Source organism: Thalassophryne amazonica, chromosome 18 (assembly GCF_902500255.1).
Source record: "Thalassophryne amazonica chromosome 18, fThaAma1.1, whole genome shotgun sequence".
NCBI classification, from domain to species: Eukaryota; Metazoa; Chordata; class Actinopteri; order Batrachoidiformes; family Batrachoididae; genus Thalassophryne; species Thalassophryne amazonica.
The window spans coordinates 20,489,419-20,497,940 of record NC_047120.1 but is presented as its reverse complement, the minus strand read 5'-3'; the positions used below and the strand labels follow the sequence as shown (position 1 = coordinate 20,497,940).

At 38.9% G+C, this 8,522-nt stretch overlaps 1 long non-coding RNA gene across 1 annotated transcript; it reads left to right on the top strand.

Annotated features, from left to right (window-relative positions):
- Positions 1–328: 328 nt before the first annotated feature.
- LOC117531238 lies at positions 329–6,387 on the top strand. Its single transcript, XR_004566585.1, has 3 exons — positions 329–339; positions 3,686–3,691; positions 5,906–6,387. It is a non-coding gene; the product is annotated as an uncharacterized LOC117531238 (long non-coding RNA).
- Positions 6,388–8,522: the final 2,135 nt, after the last annotated feature.

Genomic DNA, 8,522 nt, shown 5'->3' with positions numbered 1-8,522 from the left:
TCCATATGTTTTCTAAAGAAATCGGTATGGAATTTGGGCTGGATAAATGCTCTAAATGTACAATCAGAGGTGGTAAGAAGCAGGTCACAGAAAATATACAGTTGGATGAGGGGAACACTATTGAAGATTTGGCTGAGGATTCCACGTACAAATTTGGGAACTGAAGAAAATACTACAATAGAGCATAAAAAATGAGAGAGAAAGTAACACAAGAATACTTAAACCGCTTAAAGAAGATTTGTAAATCAGAATTGACACCAAAGAACAAGATCACAGCCATAAACCAGTTTGCCTTGCCTGTGGTAAACTATGGCTTTGGCATAGTAGACTGGCCACAGGGTGAGCTTAACAAGTTAGATACTAAAACTAGGAAGATGCTCACCTTGCATAAAATTACATACAGAAACCAATGCATGGATAGAATATATCTCCCCCGTCGAGAAGGCAGCTTAGGTCTTATGGAGATCAATCAGGCTTATAGAGCATCTATAATAAGTATTGGGCAGTACTTAAAGAGTTCTCAAGAAGAAGTTATTAAAAAGGTTATGCAACATCATATTAAGACTATGCCACAACAGACCTCTATTATTAAATTGGCAGAAAACTTTGGAGATCTCTTGCAAGAGAGAAAGCAATGATCTGACACCTGCAACAACACTAGCAAGACAGGCCAGGGAAAAATACAGAAAAAGAGAACAAAAACATCGAATGAACAGATGGAAACAGCACAAAAGGGCTGGCCGATTCCAAGAAGAATTCGAAAAGGAATACATAGACAAGGATCTATGCGGTGGCTTACAAATGGAGAACTTGGTTTTGATGGAGAAAGAATTATAGTTGGAGCGCAAGATCAGGGTCTACTAACAAATGGCTTCAAAAAAATGGCAGGAATTTCACAGAATGATCAATGCCGATTCTGTCATGCAGCTGTTGAGAGTGTAAACCACTTAGTATCAGCATGTCAGATCCTCATGGCAGACGGACATTACACAAGCTGGCATAACAAGATCTGTAAATATCTACATTGGAAAGTATGCAAGGAACTGGAGGTTGAAGTAGAGGGACACGTTTGGGAGTATGAACCAGCACCAGTCTCATCCAATGGAAAAGTGACTGTCTTTTATGACAGAGATCCCAGCAGGAAGACATATCAAAGGAGGTGCAGTAAAACCTGATATTGTCATTTGGAACAAGCAAGAGAAGACAGCAAAAATTATTGTTGTGACAGTCCCCAATGACTATGGCCTGAATAGAGCTGAAAGGGAGAAAATCACGAAATACCAAGACCTTAAAAATGATCTACGAATAACGTGGTCATTGAAAGAAATTGATATCATACCAGTTGGGGTGGGAGTAACAGGGCTTATGAAGAAGAACCTGAAGAAATATCTTGAGGCAATCCCTGGTCACCCAAGTGCCCATGAGGTGCAGATATCCGCAGTTAAAGGAACAGTTACCATCTTGAAGAGAGCCCTCGGATACAATGCCAGTAATGATTAATGATTAGGATGCAACTGTAGACCCCAGGTTTGGGGCCCATTGCACTCTGTAAAAAAGAAATTGAAGAGAAATAAAAGAGAGAAGACAAAGTAACTTGCAAAAAACTTTGGAGGACAACTCTTCCAAGAGAGAGAATGCCATAATCTGACACCTGCAACAAAATTCGCAAGACAGACCAGAAAACAATACAGCAAAAGAGAACGAAAACACTGAGTAGAAAGATGGAAACAGCACAAAAGGGCTGGATGATTCCAAGAACTCGAAAAGGAATACATTGACAAAACTGGATCAATGCAGTGGCTGAAAAATGGAGAACTTGGTTTTGATGGAGAAAGAATTATGATTGGAGCACAAGATCAAGGACTTCTAACAAATGGCTTCAAAAAAATGGCAGGGATCTCCCAAAATGATGAATGCCGATTCTGTCATACAGCTGTTGAGTGTAAACCATGTAATATCAGCATGCCAGATCCTCATGGCAGATGGACATTATACATCCCGACACAACAAGATCAATCAATCAATCAATCAATTTTATTTATATAGTGCCAAATCACAACAAACGGTTGTCCCAAGGCGCCTTATATTGTAAGGCAAGGCCATACAATAATTACAGAAAAACCCCAACGGTCAAAATGACCCCCTGTGAGCAAGCACATGGCAACAGTGGGAAGGAAAAACTCCCTTTTAACAGGAAGAAACCTCCAGCAGAACCAGGCTCAGGGAGGGGCAGTCTTCTGCTGGGACTGGTTGGGGCTGAGGGACAGAACCAGGAAAAAGACATGCTGTGGAGGGGAGCAGAGATCAATCACTAATGATTAAATGCAGAGTGGTGCATACAGAGCAAAAAGAGAAAGAAACACTCACTGCATCATGGGAACCCCCCAGCAGTCTAAGTCTATAGCAGCATAACTAAGGGATGGCTCAGGGTCACCTGATCCAGCCCTAACTATAAGCTTTCGCAAAAAGGAAAGTTTTAAGCCTAATCTTAAAAGTAGAGAGGGTGTCTGTCTCCCTGATCTGAATTGGGAGCTGGTTCCATAAGAGAGGAGCCTTAAAGCTGAAAAACCTTATAAGTAAGAAGAAGAATTTTAAATTCTATTCTAGAATTAACAGGAAGCCAATGAAGAAAGGCCAATATGGGTGAGATATGCTCATCCTTCTAGTCCCTGCCAGCACTCTAGCTGCAGCATTTTGAATTAACTGAAGGCTTTTCAGGGAACTTTTAGGACAACCTGATAATGAATTACAATAGTCCAGCCTAGAGGAAATAAATGCATGAATTAGTTTTTCAGCATCACTCTGAGACAAGACCTTTCTAATTTTAGAGATATTGCGCAAATGCAAAAAAGCAGTCCTACATATTTGTTTAATATGCGCATTGAATGACATCCTGATCAAAAATGACTCCAAGATTTCTCACAGTATTACTCGAGGTCAGGATAATGCCATCCAGAGTAAGGATCTGGTTAGACACCATGTTTCTAAGATTTGTGGGGCCAAGTACAATAACTTGTTTTATCTGAGATTAAAAGCAGGAAATTAGAGGTCATCCATGTCTTTGTCTGTAAGACAATCCTGCAGTTTAGCTAATTGGTGTGTGTCCTCATGGATAGATAAAGCTGGGTATCATCTGCGTAACAATGAAAATTTAAGCAATGCCGTCTAATACTGCCTAAGGGAAACATGTATAAAGTGAATAAAATTGGTCCTAGCACAGAACCTTGGGGAACTCCATAATTAACTTTAGTCTGTGAAGAAGATTCCCCATTTACGTGAACAAATTGTAATCTATTAGATAAATATGATTCAAACCACTGCAGCGCAGTGCCTTTAATACCTATGGCATGCTCTTATCTCTGTAATAAAATTTTATGGTCAACAGTATCAAAAGCAGCACTGAGGTCTAACAGAACAAGCACAGAGATGAGTCCACTGTCTGAGGCCATAAGATCATTTGTAACCTTCACTAATGCTGTTTCTGTACTATGATGAATTCTAAAACCTGACTGAAACTCTTCAAATAGACCATTCCTCTACAGATGATCAGTTAGCTGTTTTACAACTACCCTTTCAAGAATTTTTGAGAGAAAAGGAAGGTTGGAGATTGGCCTATAATTAGCTAAGATAGCTGAGTCAAGTGATGGCTTTTTAAGTAATGGTTTAATTACTGCCACCTTAAAAGCCTGTGGTACATAGCCAACTAATAAAGATAGATTGATCATATTTAAGATCGAAGCATTAAATAATGGTAGGGCTTCCTTGAGCAGCCTGGTAGGAATGGGGTCCAATAGACATGTTGATGGTTTGGAGGAAGTAACTAATGAAAATAAGTCTGACAGAACAATCGGAGAGAGAGTCTAACCAAATACCGGCATCACTGAAAGCAGCCAAAGATAATGATACGCCTTTGGGATGGTTATGAGTAATTTTTTCTCTAATAGTTAAAATTTTATTAGCAAAGAAAGTCATGAAGTCATTACTAGTTAAAGGAATTACTAGTTAAAGGAATACTCGGCTCAATAGGGCTCTGACTCTTTGTCAGCCTGGCTATAGTATTGAAAAGAAACCTGGGGTTGTTCTTATTTTCTTCAATTAGTGATGAGTAGTAAGATGTCCTAGCTTTACAGAGGGCTTTTTTATAGAGCAACAGACTCTTTTTCCAGGCTAAGTGAAGATTTGTCAATATCTCCACTGGAAAGTATGTAAGCAATTCGAGATGGAAGACAAGGAAAATGTCTGGGAGCATGAGCCAGCACCAGTCTCGTCCAACAAAAAAGTAACTGTCTTCTATAACAAAGAGCAGCAGGAAGACATATCCAAGGAGGTGTAGTAAAATATGATATTGTCATCTGGAACAAGCAAGAGAAGACAGCAAAAATTATTGATGTGACAGTCCCCAATGACTATGGCCTGTTTAGAGCTGAAAGGGAGAAAATCACAAAATACCAAGACTTTAAGAATGACCTACGAACAACATGGCCATTGAAAGAAATAGATATCATACCAGTTGTGGTGGCAGCAACAGGGCTGATGAACCTGAAGAAATACCTTGAGGCAATTCCTGGTCACCCAAGTGCCCATGAGCTGCAGATATTCGCAGTTAAGGGAACGGCCACCACCTTGAAGAGAGCCCTCGGATACAATGCCAGTAATGATTAGAATGCAACTGTAGGCCCCAGGTTTGAGGCCCATTGCACTCTTTAAAAAAGAAATCTGAGAAATACAGTAGTGTTCAGAATAACAGTAGTGCTATGTGACTAAAAAGATTAATCCAGGTTTTGAGTATATTTCTTATTGTTACATGGGAAACAAGGTACCAGTAGATTCAGTAGATTCTCACAAATCCAACAAGACCAAGTATTCATGATATGCACACTCTTAAGGCTATGAAATTGGGCTATTAGTAATAAGACAAAAATGAAATCATGAAAAAGGTCGCACAACATCAGGAGAAGACCTTATCCGAACAGACCTTAGTCATCAAACTGGAAAAAAGCTTTGGCGGAGAAGTCTTACGAGAGAGAAAGCAACAATCTGACGCCTGCAGCAAAACTCGTAAGACAGACCAGAGACCAATACACCAAAAGAGAACGAAAACATTGAATGGACAGATTGAAATGCAGACTTTCCAGGTGGATATTTCAGTTGTGAGAGCTCCTTATTTTCAATGATACACATCAATCCTTAGTTTATTGCACAGTCTATCTTCCCAGCTGTATTTTATCAATGGGTTTTCTTTTCCTTTAAGACTCAATAAAATGTTGACATAGAAAGCCTGTGAAGCCTACGTTTAGTACACAGAAAATTCACAAGAGGTATCGATAAGTGGAATCGATAATGGCATGGCATCGATATTGATAAAAATCTTATCAGTACCAATCCCTATTCAAAAGCTGTTTTTTTTTTTTTTTTTAGAATAACATCTTTGGTTTTTGTTTTGTTACTGAACCCCTTTTGTGTTTAATTACTGCGTATTTAAGAAGACAATGCACTTATTAAATTCAAAAAATAAATAATAAACGTGCTGCAGAGTAAATTCATCCAGCACGAATAACGATCTGTTACTGAAAAGAAGAGTTTGCATTTACACTCTGTGTCACGGTGTTAAAGGGTCTGATGCAGCTCTGCTTTTCACGTTAAAGCTACTGCGTGTAAGTAAGTTAACAGCAAATCTGAGGTGTATCTGCATGTTGAACTGGCACAAGTTTTATACCGGATGCCCTTATTGACGCAACTCTGCATTACATGGTGAAATGTGGCAGGAGTGGGATTTGAACTGGGAACCTTCCACACTTAAAGTGCTCAAACCACTTGGCCACCAGCCTGCATTAAAGCTGCTGTGTAAGCATTTGTGAAAATGGCATCAAATAAAAGCTCGCAAAAAGTTTATTTATCCCAATAGATTTTAATTGGTGTTGAATGAAGTAAATGTTGTAGAAAATCTGTCCCCTTAAAATGTGTTTATCCTGAAGTATTTAAATAATGTGGAGGTTAAAGTCTTTCTATGATATGATGCTGCATTAGAAAAGAGCAGCAATAGTTAGTGAGTGAAATATAATCTTATTCAGCAGGAGAACAATTTGCTGTTTTCTTAACTGTCTCCACCTTGTTTTGTCTTAAATCCTACGATGTGATCACAAAAGGGTTTCTATAAAAAGGCAGATGGTGAACAGCTTATGGTCCCCCCCCCCCCCCCCGTTCACAATTCTTCCTTGCAGAATTTTGAAATTTTTAATTGTGGTTAATTGTTGTCCTTCAGTTTCTGATTTTAATTCTTATGGTTTTGTTTGATTCATTTAAACTCTGTTCACAATTCTTCCCCACAGTTTGGATTTTGTTGTAAACAGACTAGGTGGTTGGAAAATAAAATTCACCCAAACTGCTTCTTTTCCTCCAGTTTCTCATAAATTTTTAATTCTGGTGGTTTTGTTTGATTCATCAAACCTCTGTTCTGAAATGCAGATTTTTGAAATTTGAATTTGGGGGAAAATATCAACTGTTGGCGATGAAAACTATGAAAGTCACCCAAAATTGGGCATGTTCCTGAATTTTCTGATAGGGGAGAAAAAAAAAAAAAGAAAATTTACAGATTGTCATTAAAGTTTTGGAGAACCTCAGCTTCCAGCAAAAATACTGTATTTGCAGCAAATTTCTGTCCCCTGATACAGTTGACACACTACTGTCAACGTTTCAGCTGGTACTTCAAGTTTCATTGAAAAGTCTACTTACACTAAAATGACTCGTAAAATTTACAGCTGTTGGTAAAGAATTTTATTGGGTATGTCATCATTTTCCTCACCTGCATAGTGCGGGGAAATAGTTGGGAGAATTAAACCCAGGTGACCTCTGGTTATTGACTCAAACCGGTTCATGACATCTGCTGCTATACCTGTAAGGTCAGAGGTCAAACCATCAGTGGTGACAGAAGTGGAGGGTGAAGGTGGAACAAGGAGTGTTTTAAAGGTGAACAACATTTTTCCTGAATCAGCGGCGTTTCTCATTCTGTCATGAAGACAATTTGGCAGCAGAAATGCTGTAAGATCAACATGACAGAAGAGACAGACATGAACTGAGGATGACAGGGTGTCCAGATTTACAACACTGCTGTTCAGCTGCTCTGATCCAGGTTTGACAGCTTCAGTCAGCTGTTTCAACTTCTGCCTTTGTAATTGTAAATAACTTTATCGGACACACAAGGACAGCATTTCACCAAAAGTAAAGGCATTTACAGGATTTTTGAGAGTGTAGTGGCTGCACTCTGCGTTGTGTTGTTATGACTCCACCCATTTGCTCCTCTCAGGACGCGAACTCACGATCCTCGGCTTGAAAGTCAGACTCTGTAACCAGAAGGCTAAAACCCAGGGCTCTGGCCTTGTGACCAGAGAATCCTTTTGAGCTGTTGGGAGGGAGTTTTACGAACTACAGCTGCACAGCGACATCTGCTGGCCTCCGTTACACGAGGAAACCATCAGTTTGTCTGAAAGCACCAAATTTGGTGTTGAGCCGAGGAGGTTTTCTGTCCTGTTTAAGGGGAATAAATTCTCTGATCATAAAGATTCTAGAATAGAATAGTATGTCTTTATTGTCACTGTGCATGTACACACAATGAAATTAAAAGTGCAATCTTGCCTCAGGATGCATGTACACAATAAATAAACCCTAAAGTGATACTAAAATAACTACAATAATACTATGACTAAAAACACTCAAGCACTCATAAATTCATCCTCACACAGAGGATGAATTTATGAGTAAGTGTATAGTATGGACTATGACTGAATTTTCTGAAGTTTTGGGTTAAAAACAGCAGAAAAGGTGACAAAGGTCAACTTCAGTACACACACGTACCAAAAGTTAAAGATGCTCCAAATTTGTTAAAAAGTTATGTAAATTATGATCAGTCAAATAGTGGTATATGCTTCAATCTGACTGGAGTATTTTCAAATATTGACCCCTGTGTAATCCTTGGTTGACCTCAACCTGACTCCAGCTGCCACCCTGGGATGGCTCCATGTGTTACTGAACCACATCGGACAGAAATGAAATTAATGGTGGTGATTTTGTCTGCTGTCATCTCCAAACAACGTAACTCAGTTATGACAAATACTATGATGTTGACCCGTGGCGAATCACGAGTTCTAGATGTGGTCATTTGTGCTATATGTGGAGGGCCGCTGACTTTTGGGGAAAATCTGCACATAGTTATGCTCCATATTTTTTCAGTATTGACATCGAAAAATTTGTATTGAAGATTTAATCTGTTTTCAGTTGTGTTCAATTTTCTGAAATGAATTTTTGTCATCAATAAACTTTTTTAACTCTGCTTAACTAGGACAATATTCCATGTAAAGAAATTATGAATAACTGAAGTTTTATATTTGCACTGTGACACTGTTCACATGAGACATAACAGGCATAAACAGGCTTGTTTTCAAAAATGACTGATTTCTCCAAAAGTACTGTTCCAATTACCTTGGTGTTTTCACGACTTGAATCCTCGGGTGATTCTTTAACTACGG